Consider the following 15281-nt stretch of genomic DNA (forward strand, 5'->3'; position numbering starts at 1 on the left):
TCTGCTCAGACTTCATTCTGGTACTTACTGCTGGAGTGAAGGTTAAATTCTAATCTAGCTGCTAAGTCTGTTTGGGAACCTGAGTGACAGGGGGAAGAGGTGACTGACACAAGAAGGTGGGATTTCCCCCAAGGCAGGTATCTTTCTGCAGAGTCCATTTGGATTCTTTGGAAATTAGGGCCTCAGATTCTTCTCAAAATCAGCTCCATCCCCAGAGTGACCTTTCTCTGGCCAACAGAGATTGCAGCTAGCCTGGTTTTGCAGATAGCAGAAGTCACATTCCTGGATTCATGAGCTATGCTTGGACCCTCAGGAACCCCACCGAACCTTGCCCCCTCTCCCCAACTAGCTATCCCAGCCTGCACCCAGGACTCAAACCATTTGGTGTAGAGGGGGTCCCATATGGCGTTTTTCCAGCAGAGGCCAGGACAGCCTTCTCTCCTTGAGCACGTCTTAGAGACTGGTCTCAAGGACAGATTGGATGATGCCTTCGATGCCTCCTACAGAAAGCTACAGGATATGGAAAGCAAGGGCACTAGACAATAGCTCTATAATTAAAAGCTCTGTGACGCTAGGTAGATTATTTACTCTGAGTCCCGGTTTTCTCATCTGTAAAATGGGAGCAATAATGATGTCTACTTTGTGGGGTTGTGAGCGTTCTGTGAGGCCGTAATGCATAGAAAGTGCTTAGTGCAGCACCCAGCGTGGGCAGGAATGCAGGAAACGGTTATTGTCACCGGCACCACTATTTCCTCCTTTGCGCTAGCCTGTCAGAGGTCCTGCTGCCTCCAGCCTGGGGGAGTCAGACCCCTTCTGCCCCTTGCTCTCAGGACAGGGAAAGCCTGTTGGCTAGGTGAGGCCTGTCTCCTGGGAACTGGGGTGCGGCATGGGCCCGTCCCCAGGAAGTCTGTGAGTTAGCCTCTGTCATCTGAATTAGCCTCTGTCGTCGACTGCCATTTTTCAGGATTTGTGGATTCATTCAATAGATGTTGATCCATTCTAGACCTTGTGCTTAGCACAGGCTTTCAAGATGAATCAAGCAGCTCTCAAGGCTCCCTCTGTGAGGGAAACAGGCAGCAAGGACAGTGTGGGATAACAGCTTCATGGGTAAGAAGAGGAGTGGAGAATAGAGTGCTGGATGGACAGGGGGCCTTGGGCCAACAAGCCCAGGTCACTTCACTCCCAAATCCGCCACCCTGCTGCCGGGTGGTGACGGGCAGATGCCTGGCTGAAAAACTCAGCTCAGGGCCTTTTAGATATTAGTCAGAGCTTTGCACATGTTAGTTGCTATTATTACTAGTCTACGATGACCAAGAACAGGTGGACAAACTTTGCTGTGGGAGCACAGTTGAGGCCTTCAGAGACAGTTTTCCAGGTGGTGGGTAGCGGAGCGGGGGACAGGCTAGTAGAGAGAGCAGCTTGCACGAGAGCACAGGGGCTGGAAAGTGCGTGGTGTCTCTGAGAGCTGGGGGCAGGAGTGGCAGTTGGGACATCGTCACTGTGGGGCATGATGGAAGCAGGGGTGGCAGGCAAAGCCAGGGAGGTGGACAGAGGCCATCCTCTGGGATGCCAACATGTCCCAAATGATTAAACGCTTGCTGACCCGAAACAGGCATCCTGTGGCCTGGGGAGGGTTGTCTGACTACACACCCGAGAAAGTCTAGGATTAACTTCTGCAAGGGAGAAACGGCTGGCCCCGGCTCGTCTGCTAATATGTTAACTGTCCCTTCTTCCTCCTACCGGGAAGGCAGGGAGACCTCCCTCCCCCCACTTCTTCTGGAGATGCTTTTCCTACTTCCGCACCTGTTTCTCTCTTCTTGGGACTCAGTTTCTTGTCTGAAGGGAGGGGATGTGGGTGGAGGAAGTGTCACGATCTGGCTCCTTATTGATGATAATATTGTACCAAGTGCTTTCCTGGATGCAGGTACTGTCCAAGGTCTTTGCTTGCATTGCCGTGGAATGCTTATAGTGACTTACTGGAGTGGATGCATTTATCTCCGTTGCACAGAAGGGGTCACTGAGGCTTGAGGGTGAGGTTATTTGCTAAAGGGCATGCAGCTCATAAGTAGCAGGAACTCGTGTGTGTGTGGGGGGGGCGGGGGGGTCTCCAGGGCTGCTATGTGCTGTCCTGTACCACTTCACTCATGCTCCTTCTGAATATCTAAAGCTGACTGCAGAACATCTGGCTTCTTTCACTGTGTACACTTGGATGCTGGGCAGTAGGCACCCTGGAGATGGGGTCACAGTGGGGTATGCTCTAGGTACCTGGGCACTGCCCTATTCTCTCCTTGCCCTGATTTTTGGGGCCTCCTGTGTGCAGGCGCATGGCAAAGGGGAGGAGGTGTTCTTGCACATCTCAGTTCAGGGCGGCATTCCTCCGCCCTCCGCCCTGCAGGGTCCCACAAATGAGCCTTGAGGCAGGCAGTTTACAGCTTGATTGATGTGGCAGGTGGCATTTGAGTTCCACCATGACCCCAAGGAAGGAATGAGTCTTTTAGGATGGCTAGTCAGAGCATCATATGACCCTACCTGTTTTCAGAAGGCAAAGGCTCAAATTTCCTTTTCCAGTGGCTGCAAACTCTAGGGCCAGGGTTCAAATCCCAGGTCTGCCTTCCACTGGCTTCGGGGCCTTGGGCAATTTCTTCACTCCCTTGAGCCTCAATTTCTTGATCTGAAAATACAGATCATACACACACACACACACAAAAGTCCAGAGTTCTCATAAGATTTGTAATCATACAAAGAATATCTGGCTTCCATGTCATAGATAACGTTGGTATAATATCCACAATGTTGACCTCCATGATACTTTTTGTGATGATATGGTTATTTGTGATCATTATTCTTTTAATCTGTCTTATCCACTAGACCAGTGGTTCTCAGCTGGGAGCAGTTTGGCCCCCAGGAGTCCTTTGGAAATATCTGGAGACACTTTTTGGTTGTAACAACTGGGGAGGTACTGAGAGGGCAAGGAGGGTGCTACTGGCATCTAGTGGGTACAGGCCAGGAATGCTGCTAGATTTCTTACGTTGGACAGGGTGGCCCCTCACCACCAAGAATTACCCAATCCCAAATGTCGATACTGCTGAGCCTGAGAAAAGTTACACAGGACTGTGAGCCCCATGAGGTCAGTGATTATGCCTAATTCATTCAGCTCTGTGTCCCCAGCTGCCCAGCATGAAGCTCGGTACACGGGAGACAATCGATATGCATTATAGGGATGAATGAGGACTTGGAAGGCCTTGTGTCCTTTGGAGTCCCCGAGGTTTGGCTTGTAGGACATTTTGAATGGGCAGAAGAGATTTAGATGAACTTGAATGATAAACGGCCAATTGATAATTCAGGCCAAAGAAATTCAGACCAAGCTATTTTCCTTCCCAGGCAGGTGCTGGGGGGCGCCCCACTGCTCATTGCTGCGGTCACCAGTGCATTTTGGTCATGTGGATACAGGACCCACCTTTATCTGGACAAGCAGGCCAGGGCAGGGGAATGTAGGTGCTGACAAGGAAAACGCCCTGTCAGCTGGGCCCTTGGGATTTGCCAAGCTGGGGCACAGCTGCTCTTGCCTTCCTGTTTTTCCCTTTCTGGTGGAATGAAGGAAACCCACTGAATGGCTATTTTTCCACTGACATTTACAGCAATGTGATAGGCCTTGGATTAATGAGGTCAAGCTCCAGTGTGAAATCTGCCCGATAACTTGAAGCCTGGCCAACAGGAAGACATGGCTTGTTTTCTTTGGGCCATTTGATGTCTTTGGATGGCTTTGGCCAGGGAAGCAGGGGTCACAACTCCGTGCAAAAGAAGAGAATGTCTTATGTGCTAGAATTATAGAGGCTGGAGTTGTCTCTTTTTCAGTTTATTGGGAAGGTCTATTTTACTGTGGACTTAGAAATAAGTAAGTGGTTTAAACAGAGGTTCACCGTGAGCCCCTGCTGCCCACCGAGTATGGATCTGGGCTAGGAAAGCCTATTTTCCTGGGGCTCTCTGGGAGTTTGAAGGAAAAGATCGGGCCCAAAGGGTGCTTGGACAGGTTAGAGGAGCACATTAGTTAGAACTTATGCTGATGGGGAAGGGATGTTGGACATGTGCCTCAGACTTGCTCACAAATTATCTTGGAGTTCCTGTAAAATGTGGAATCTCATTCAGTAGACCTGAGTCCTGCGACTCTGCATTTCTAACCAGCTCCCAAGAGGATGAGCCATTCTGTTGCTGGTGGTTTGTGAACTGTACTTCGAGCAGCAAAGGGTCTACAGGTGAGGGGGCCCTGGTGTACCCACACAAACACAGATGCATTCAGCCTGTTAGGCCTGTCGGCCCAGCCATCTGCTCTGCTGGCTGGCTCTCAGAGGCACATGTTTATTGCTTCCCTTCTCTGTGTGCCCAGACCTGGGACCAAACATGAAAGCAAGGCTGCTTGTTCCCAAGAGCAGGAACAGGTGTGAGGGACATCTAGTGCTTCCAGAACTGTGCATCCAGGGACACAATGTTCCTGGGTCACCTGATCACCTGGGGCTTGTTAAACATACAGATTCCCAGGCCCTAGCCCTACCCATCTGTATCAGAACCGGCTGGGCCCTCGGAATCTGTATTTTTAAAAAGTGGGCCAAGCGATGCTGATTCACAGCCAGGCTGGTGGAGGGGAAGCCAGGAGGAAGCAGTGGCAGCGTGTGGAAGTGCATCGCTCAGCAGGCGCAGTATGGAAGGTTGTAGAGTTGTGTACTGCTCCATGGCACCCGGCTGAGGGAGGGGCCAAAACCTAGCCTGCTCCGCTTGCCAAGCTCTGCACCCTGCAGGGTTGCATCTGTCTGGAAGGAAGGACACCTTTTTCTTAATAGTAATAATAATTGTCAACATTTGGTACTTACTATGAGCCAAGCACTGTTTATTTAACCCTTTTAGTCTTCCTAGGAGGTGGCATTACTGCTACCCTGATATCACTGCTAAGGAAAGTGAGGTGCAGAGAGGTTCAGTGGCTTGCCCCAGGTCACCTAGCCATTAAGTGCAGGAGTCAGGATTTGAATACTGGACATCTGGCTTCACTGTTCTTGCACTTAAATCATTATACTCTCTGGTTTTTCTTTGGGCAAAAATGCTGATGTGCTTCGCCCGGGCTGTCCTGACTCTGAGGGAGTGCCTTTTTCGATTTCTTTCCCAGGTTGGGGAAAGGCTCACAGTGACCTTGGCTGCTTCTGGAGTCAGACCCGGGTTTGATCCCCACCTCTACTACTTCCTATAATCTTGAGGAAGTTACTTGCTTAACCTCACTGAGCCTCAATCCTCCATGTGTGTAAAATAGGAATACTAAGATCATGAGATGATGTGATTAACACTTTAGCTCCGCACACAGGATGCACTTGATGCATATCAGCAATACTTATTACTGTAGTATCAGTAAAGTCGGCCCCAGGGAGCATAGACAGCTTCAGAGTAGAGGGGATAGGTGTGCAGAGCCCTGTGTCATTTACGTCCTTGGAGGCCGAGCTGGGTTACTTTGTTCACCCAGGTTACTTACTTAGTCTGTGACTTACCTAGGCATCCCTCACCCATGTCCGTGCCAGCCTGGTGGGTTCTCAGAATTCCTTGGCTCCCAGACAGATTCAGAGTCTCAATCAGAACTGGCTTTACTTCCTCTCTTCTGAGAGCAAGTAAAAGGCACGCATGCTCACACTTATTTTCTCCAGGGCTCTTGGCCCATCTCAATGACTGATCTCCAAGGCTCCTTTCTGGAACTCTGTAGACATCATTGGCTCCCCCCTGACCTGGACAGAGAACCAGTGTTGCCTTACATACATTGCCTGTTGCCTTATAAAGAAATAGGGAAGATTTTCTCCTGGATTTCATTAGTTTTCTTCTTCTACATATAAATTCAAGCTTTTCTTTTCTTTTTTTTTTAAGATTTTATTTATTTATTCATAAGAGACAGAAAGAGAAAGAGACATAGGCAGAGGGAGAAGCAGGCTCCTTGCGGGGAGCCTGATACGGGACTCGATCCCAGGACCTTGGGATCATGACCTGAGTCGAAGCAGAAGCTCAACCTCTGAGCCACCCAGACGCCCTCAAGCTTTTGTTTTCTTATTGCTGTATTTTATGCTTTTGAGTTATAAAAAGAATACAAAATCATTATTAACATCCAAGTAGTACAGAAATGTGGAAAACAAAGTAAAATGTCCCCAGCCATCATCCCCAGCTACTCATTTCTTTTCCCCAGAAGAATCCCTGGATGTTTTTTTTTTTTAAATCTTTCCATAAATTTCTTATATATGTACAAACCCATGTTCACTTATGGATCCATCCCTATTTCTCTTTGACATGCCTCTACGGCGCTCTTGTTGAAACTTCCTTTCTCAGTTGATTTATCTTAGCACATGTCAACACATAGAGATACATACCTCAGTCTTCAGGTCCATGTGGTATTGCAGTAATAAACATTTGTCATGATGGATTTTCTAGTTCCTTGTGACAGCTAAGATTGTTTCCATTTTTTTCCTACTACAACTACTGTGCTGCAGCACCCCCCTGGTGCAGCGTATCTCTGTACACTGGCACGATGTTATCCCTATGGAAATTTACCTGTGATTTAAACTATGATGGGTATCGTCAAATTGTCCTCTCAAGAGGGCAGACCGCTTTCGATTCCATCAACAGTGTGTGCGAATGCCTCTTTCCCCACCCCCTTCTCCAACACCTTATTATTAAGTAAGCAAATTTGATTTTTGCCAGTCTGATAAGAATAAACTGGAAAGAATGTTTCTGAGTCAGGTGCCACATTAATTCCGATTTTATAACCTTTTAGACTGTGCCTACACAAGGATTGTTAAATATTCAAGAACTACATTTTACTTGGCCTTATGCTTGGAATTAGAGATATAAAATTAAATGAAGCCAGTTTCTGCCCTCAAGTTGATCCCTGTCTCCCGGAGAAAGCAGACACGTGGAAAAATAAAATAAAAACAAAGCAGTGTGGTTCAAGTGTGCCAGAGGAATGCATAAGCTAAACTAACTTCTGCTTGATAAATTCTATCTTCATGAATATCACAGCCCTCATTATCCATCACTCACACCTGGGCAAATATGTACATTAGTCCAGAAACAACAAGGGAGCAGAAAGCTGGATTTGAACACCCACAACCCTGGCGCTCACAGAGGCTGGCCATGCATGGCTGTGCGTGGAGAAATAGGTGTTTCGATCAAGAGGTGAGATCCAGACGGTGCCCGCTGTAGGACAGATGCACAGAATGGCTGTTCAGTGAATGAGAGGAGGTCAGAGATGTCCCTATCTCGTGAAGGGGCCTCCTACTCAAAGAGAACTAGAAAGGGGTGTGATGGACTGATCTACCCACCTGTGGGAGCCACGCTGTAGCTGCACAGTTTCTTTGGGCCACTGTCCCAATAGCTCTTCATTTGCTTGGATAGCTTAAGATCAACACAAGGCAGGGAACAGTCGAGAAGATCTGAAACCCCACTGTGGCATCATTTTACAACAGATCACCCAAGCGGGGGCACACAGAGCCTGTTGGAGGGCATGCAGAGTTGAAAAGAGACCGGGAAGCCCCTGTGCTGCTCCTCATGGAAGGCAAGGCCGGGGCCTGGGAGGCATGTCCTGGGTTGGGCCCTCAGTGTTCCCTCACATCATTCCCGCACATCCCCCATCAGCCAGATCTGTTTCGTCTGATTTAATTCTCCAGCGCTGGTTCCAAGCCAGGATCACTCCTTCATAGGCCATGGATGGAATAAACTCAGTGAATTTTCGGTCTTTGGAACTATCCTGTCCACCGGCCCCCAGGGAATAGTTACTACGTGCTGGGGTGGCTGTGTGGTGGGATGTACCGGTGAATGATGTCCATCCCTTGCCTTTGGAGCATTTGGTCCAAGGGAAGAGGCAGATCTGAAACAGTTACTACAGAGTGTTGGGCGCAGCAGGGGAGAGGTGGTCACATGCCTTGGAGCTGGAAAGGAGGTGAAAGAAACCCATTAGGCACAGGGCAGATAAAGAACGATCCGGAGGGAAGAAAAGGAGCATTGAGACAATATTGTGTAAATGAGACCAGGCGAGTGTTGAGCACCGTGCCTATAAGGGATGGTGGATATCATCATCCCAGCACTCGCACCAGGTCTCAAAGAACAAGGAGTTTGCTGGTTAGAGGGAAAGATGGGTATTGCCACCCCATAGAACAGAATGAATGAAGAGGAGGAGGAGGGGGTGTGTGGTGTAGTGAACATTGTGTGGACTTTGTGGCAGAGGAATCTAAGTCTGTGTCCCAGCTCTGGTTCTGCCATTTTCTAGTTGTGGCTTTGGGCTGTCAAGATGAGCCTCCATTTCTTAATCTGTCTACTAGGGATAATCATATCTGTTTTTAAAGGCTGCTTGTGGGGATTAAAGTTAATCTGTGTGTGGTAGCTGGCACTTAGCAGAGTCTCAGCATATGGAGGCTGCCATTGTGGAAACATGAAGCCATCAATCTGGTTCAGTGTAGCTGGAAAATTGAGTGTTAGGGGGTTGGGGATGGGGAAGGAGGTTGGGCTGGCCAGAGATAAAGCTAAAACATCAAGGCCAGATACCGGATGGGCTGAGCTGTGAGGCTGAGGAGTTTAGACCTGACTCTGGAGACAATGGGGAGGCATTAAAGCCTTCCTTACAAGGGAAATCCTACAGGATCAGACCTAGTTTCAGAATGAACGCTCCACTGGTGGGGTGCGTGGTGGGTTGGAAGGTAAAGAATGGAGGTGAGGGCACCACTTTGGGAAATGCTGCATTCCATGATCCTGTCTTGGCAACCCCCATGGCTCACATTAGCCTAGTAGAAGTTCTAGTAAGTCCTGCAGCCAAGCACTTCCTGGAGAGGCAGGTTAGGGCAGCGGGTAAGAGTATGGGCTTCCGTGTCAAGGCCAATGTGGATGTGAATCCTAGCCCTGTTGCTTACTGACTGTGTAAACTTGGCAATTACTTAACCCCACTGAGCTGTAGTTGACCTTTCTACAAAATGAGGATTAAGAGTACCTTCCTCCTAGGCTTGTTGTGCTGATAAATGTGATGGTGTAGATAAAGCATGCAGCTTAGCTCTAGGAATTCAGTAAGTGCTCAACAAAAATTGATAGTTAGAATTTTTAAAATTATGTATTTGACAATGGAACCTTTTCTCCATCTAATACCTATTAACCATCCCTAGAGCTACTGGTGTTCTACAGAAAACATCTTGCTTTAGACTTTTCTGGAGAAAAAGCAGCACTTTTCACTCCAAGAAATTGTAAGGAGCATCGCCAAGTTCTAACACAGTGATTCTTGGATGTACACATTAGACTCAACTGGGGAGCTTTTAAAAAATGTCAATGCCTGGCTATACCCGAAACCAATGAAACTAGAGGTGGGGCCCACATATCAGTTTTTTTTTCTAATTTTAATGATTTATTAAGGTAAAACAAATATAGGAAAGTACGTAAACCTTAGGTGAATGAATCTTTCACAAACTGAACATGTTCATGTAGCCCATGTCCTGATCAAAAACCAGAATATTACCAGTACTCTGGCAGCCTCTTTTTATGTACCTTTCCAGAAGCTCTTCCACCCCAAAACCATGATCTTGATGAATTTTAGATGAATTTTGCCTCTTATTGCATTTCACATCTGCAGAATCATATAGTATGCTTTGTTCTGTGTGCTTGGCTTAGTATACCGTAATTCTCTTCTAGACTATTTTTGGGGAGCATTTCAAATAGTTTGTACACATCAGCACAATTACAAATAGTGCTATTAACATCCTTATAAATGCCTTTTGGTGAATGTATATATAAATTTCTGTTGGGTATATTTCTAGGAATAAAATTGCTAGATTAAAGCTGCTGAGCAGTTTTAAAAAGTGGTTGTACCAATTTATATCCCCAGAGTATAAGAATTCTTGCCAATAATTGCTATTTTCTGTCTTAATTTTTTTGGCCATTCTGGTGGGATATATACTAGTCTTGCTCTGTGATCTTAATCTATGTTCCTAGCATCTCCTGGTGATTCCAACGTGTAGCCAAGTTTGCGAACCTCTTTCCTTTTTTTTTTTTTAAGATTTTATTTATTTATTTATTTATTTATTTATTTATTTATTTATTTATTTATTTATGAGAGAGAGAGAGAATGAGCCAGGGGAGAAGGAGAGGGAGAAGCAGACTCCTTGCTGGGCAGGGAGCCCACTGTGGGGCTGGATCCCAGGACCAAAGGCAGACACTTAACTGAGTTAGCCACCCAGGGGCCCCTGCAAACCTCTTTCCTAACAGGTTTTGGAAAAGCAAAACACCTTTTAGTGGAACTAGATAAAGAAGTATTACGGTGGCCAATGCCTCCCCATCAACTCCCTCAGACATATGTACCAGATATTTTTATAGACCTAATCTGTGTAATCAACCAGTGGAGGGTGCTTTTGCTGTGGAAGGAGAGTGGGGAGGTGCACCAAGCCTGATAGCCTGCCCTTCCTTCCTGTGTGCTTGATGTGGGGTACCATCACGAATGATCTGGAAGCTGGAAAGAGGCTATGGAGGGACTTCACTCTCCTCTTCCAATTTAAGACCTGAAAGAGAAGGGGAGGACTTGAGGAGTGGCTTGTGGTCTATACAGATGTTGTCAGATGTAAGATCTGGTCTTTGGGACCAGAGTTTAAGATTTTGTGTTGTGTTTTTCCTCAAAGCTTGCCCAGTACCAGGCACTTGGAAGATACTCCACATATGGTCACTAAAATCAATAGGAGAGAGAACTACATGACTGTCCCAAGTGGAAAGGACAACTCACATGGATGCAGAGAAAGACATTGGTGGGGATTTAGCAGATCTGATAGCTCTGCATCTCTTTGTAGTGTCTGTGCTGTGGCTGCGACTTTCTATCTGCTCATTTGTTTTCCCTTATGCCCTTGAGCAAAGTTACAATAACTGCTTTAAATCCTTATCTGTTAACTCCAACATCTGGGGCATTTTGGGGGTAGATCTCTGTTGATTGCCTTTCCTCTTGCTTTTGGGTCCCTTTTTCCTGTTTTTATAATTTTTTCTAGTAAGTTTGGTTTACATTCTGAACATTGTGAGTTAGACTTGTAGAGACGGTTGGTTTTATTCTGTTCCTCAGAATAGTCATGATTTCTTTGTTTCATCAGGCAGTTAAGGTTGACCAAACTCAAACTCTGAACTCAATTTCCCCTGTGTAGGCAACAGCCAAAATCTTTGCTCAGTTCCTTTGGCCTTAGTTGAGTTGCTGGGAATCTGTCCCATAAATGTACCATTCAGGAAGATTTGGGTGGAACTTAAACTCAGAATTTGGGGCTACTGTTCTATGGCTGTTTTCTGAGATCCCTTTCCTAACTTTCCAGGCGTAGTTACTGAATTCTGCCCTTTAATTGCTCAGAGCGTAAGAGTGAAGTTGTAGCCACCATGCACATTAATTGGGGCCTGTCCTTGGGGAAAACTATAAAAACATGGAAGTCACCCTTTCTTTCTTTCGAGTGTTGACTACCCTGTATTTTCCATATGCTTGTAATTGAACTAATCCAGTGCCTTCCAATAGGGTGTGTGTGTGTGTGTGTGTGTGGCTTATAATAGTTATATATGAGAGGGTAGGTCCAGTAAGAGCCTCTCTGTCATTACTAAAAGTAGAACCGTTCTGATCAATGGTTTGGTTCATTAAAGGACCCTCAGAGACCCCTTACTTTACTGCCTAGCACAGAGTAGATGGCAGTAAATCTTTGTTTATTGAACAAATGCATGAGGCTGTAAATAAAAAAAGTGAAAGTGAATAAGCTTGGGGAGGCGGGGAGGATACCTGGATGACACCAGGTATCAAGTAGGGAGGGTGTTCGGTAATTTGCTGGAGAGAATGGTTGAGTGGAGGATTGCAATAATATTAGGGCCCCAGACAGCTGAGGGTAGAAGACCACAGTGGCTCACAGAGTGAACCTGAGTTTTCAACATGAGGAGACACTCAGTTGTGACAGTAACATCACTGTCATGGGATTGAGGCTATGGCTTACGGAGAACTTACCATGTTCAGTGGAAATAAAGCTGGTCAGAGGGGAAGCAGAGGTAAGTCTGCAGCTCTGTCGACCCAAGAGGAGCCGAGGGGAGGGAATCAAAGTGAAGGAACTCTGGCTAAAGATCAAAGAGCAGAGGAGCCGAAGTACTGCAGAGGCAGTCCGCTGCAGCTTGCTCCTCTCTGCATGGTGACCTGGGAGGTCACAGACCCAGTATGAAGAGACTTCAAAGACCACACAATGCACGGAAATGTCATTTACCAAAACTCGGAGCATCTGGATACTTCCTGACTGATTCTACTTCATTTCATCTCTCAGAGAGTAGAGGAGAGAGGACAGTCGCTGGTATGAATCTGTCTCAGGAGCCACTGGGTGAAGTAAAAATGAGAAAGTGCCTACCAAGAGCTGAGCCCACAGGGGTTTGCAAGGCAGGTTTTCTGAAATTTAAGGGTGAAATTACAGTTGACCCTTGAACAACACAGGTTTTAACTGCAGGGGTCCACACAACCATGGATTTTTTTCCCATACGGTGCAGTCCTGTAAATGTATTTTCTCTTATGACTCTTATTAACATGTTCTCTCTAGCTTACTTTATTGCAAGGATGCAGTATATAATACATATAACATATGAAAGATGTGTTTATATTATGTTAGCAGTAAGGCTTCTGGTCAACAGTGGGCTATGACTAGTTACATTTTTGGAGAGTCAAAAGGAATATGTGGATTTTCAGCGGTGTGGGGGTCGGCATTCCTAACCGCTGCATTGTTCAAGGGTCAACTGTATGTGTATTTCCTGTCTCAGCCTCCAAAAGTAATGATGGCTCCAAAAGTCAGGGAAGTTATGGCTTTAATCAGTTATCCTCACTCTGCATAGATTTTGTTTTTCCTCTTTCATGGGTTCCTCTTCTTGCTACCAGTCAAACTTCCGTGGGCCATCTTCCCTGTCTGACATTTTTTTTTCTTTTCTTTTCAAGTAGGGAAGATATTAAAAATACTACACTGTCATGGCAGGCATAGGCCAATCAGAAGAGAGGCTGGCTTCAACAACCAGAATATTAGCCCTTCTTACAAGTTCCTTACTTCTGAGTGTGTGTTTTCTGCTCTTTGAAATGGGACAGGGTTGACACCAGGGTCCCAGAGCTGTTACGTGGAAGGAGCCTGACATGTGAAAGGTATGCCGTGGGTTGAAGCTGCCCTTATTACCCTGCACTCTTTCTTTGGGTTAATTTCGTCTACACATTATATAACTTTTCTGATGCTACTCCTTAGTTTCATTAAGTCTATGTTGTTGTTTTTTAAGATTTTATTTAATTACTTTAGAGATAGAATGTGACTCGGTGGTGGGGAGCAGAGGGAGAGGGACAAGCAGACTCTGTGTGGAGCTGGCGCAGGGCTCTATCCCAGGACTCTGAGATCACAACCTGAGCAGAAACCAAGAGTTGGATGCCCAACTGACTGAGCCACGCCGGTGCCCCACATTAGGGCTATGTTCTACTCTATACCGACTTCTGCAAGTATTTGTTCTACTATAGATTCAGCTGTCTAGTTTTTTTAGTCAAAATGCCCTCCCATCTCCCTGATTACTTATACCAGGTATTATCGGAAATCTTGCATTTCACGAGGATGATCTGTTAAAGCAGTTAAGATTCTTTTAGGGTTGTTCCTAGTTCTTCTCCTTCTTTTATGTACATAGACTTAGGAGTTAAGTGGACCTCCATTCACATCCCAGCTCCACTGCTTACTGGCTGTGCAGCTCAAGGTGTCCGCTCTCTGCCTTGCTCTTCCTTCCTCCAGTATGGGACTTTCTCCTTCAAGTTCAGCACTCTGCTTTTTACTGTCCTCACTTCTTTGGAATATTCTCTAAACCTCAGCAAACAAACAATATGAAAAAACTCTTTAAAATTCCCATCCCTGCTATTTCCAATTGCCCCAGAATACCCCTGGCCCAAGGAGGTAGAGAGAGCTTGCTAGTTTCTGAAGCGGAGAGAGGGGTCTTGTTAGGAAGCAGACCGTGGTTGCCTTCCTCCTTTATGTTGGCAGTGGTGTGGGACCCACAATGCTTAGAAGAGATGAGAAAGCAATCCCAGGCTGGTAGTAGTGCCTTTGCCCCCCACCCTCTTCAAGAATGGACACCATCCAGTTACCAGGGGAATGTGTATCTCCCACTCACCAGGGACAGAGCTGAGCCAGGTGGCAGTCAGCTGCCATTCTTTGCTTGAGCTGGCTCCACATACTGCTTCCTAGAATCCAGATCTAGTCAATTTAAGGGGATGGAGTGATGAAGTATAGTTCTTCCTTCTATCCCCTTGAAGTTATTAGAGAATAGAGTGAGTTATTAGAGAAATTCCTACTGGAACCTCAAATAGTCTTGATTCTTGTCTATCATGGAGGCCATGGTGATTTTTATATTGTTGTTTGGATGATATGTTGGGCTTTGAGGGGTCCTTCTACTCAATCTGATAAGTCTCTAGATGTTTGTGTTTAAGACTAGAGGATTTTGAACAATGGGGCAAAGGCAAGTGTTGAAATCCAAGGTTAGGCAAACATGATGTAGAGCAGAGTTGCATGCTCAGTATACATGCAAGCCACTGCCCACTGCTTTATCCATGGCAGACATTACTAACCAGCCACACCACTCATTCCTCCTGTTGTGAGACACGGCCCCAGAACCCCTCCCTGTCACAGTGCTCCAAGTACCCATCACCAACCTAAGAGTTGGTGCCACACAGGAAAGCTTGGCCCCAGATGTCATGCGGAAAAGAGGGAGACAGAGGATCCAGAGGCCACTCCGGGCTTAGCCAGTGTGAATGGCCATCCCCTTTTAATAAATGCGTAATCCGGGAGGGCATTTTTGTGGCCACAGGTGGCCTCCTTTAGAAAATGATCCTTCCAGCTGCAAAGGGAGTTTTTTTCTCTCCCTGCAAAGAGAGGGGGTGGACCACACTCCCTCAAGCCTGGAGAAACAGTATGTGTAATTTGACTCCTTGTCTCCCCGGGCTCAGCTGTTACATAAGCTTCTTTAGAAGCCTGGCTGTTGGGTGTAGCACCGTGACTAACTAGTGTTCCTAGACCTCATGTCAGCTCTGTGTGTGCCCCATCCTTGGCACTTTCCCTCTGGCCCCTGCAGCCTCCCCCACGCTTGACATTCTTATTGACAAGCATGTGGGCCTCTCTGTGGGTTCAGGTTCTCGGGGAGAAGTTCAGCATGAAAGACTGATGTGTTCCTGGGTTTTCTCTCACCTGTTTGAGCTGTGGTTTCCTTTGAAGTTTTCTTGGAGCTGAGCCTGA

This window comes from Canis lupus, chromosome 24 (genome assembly GCF_011100685.1).
Source record: "Canis lupus familiaris isolate Mischka breed German Shepherd chromosome 24, alternate assembly UU_Cfam_GSD_1.0, whole genome shotgun sequence".
NCBI lineage: Eukaryota > Metazoa > Chordata > Mammalia > Carnivora > Canidae > Canis > Canis lupus.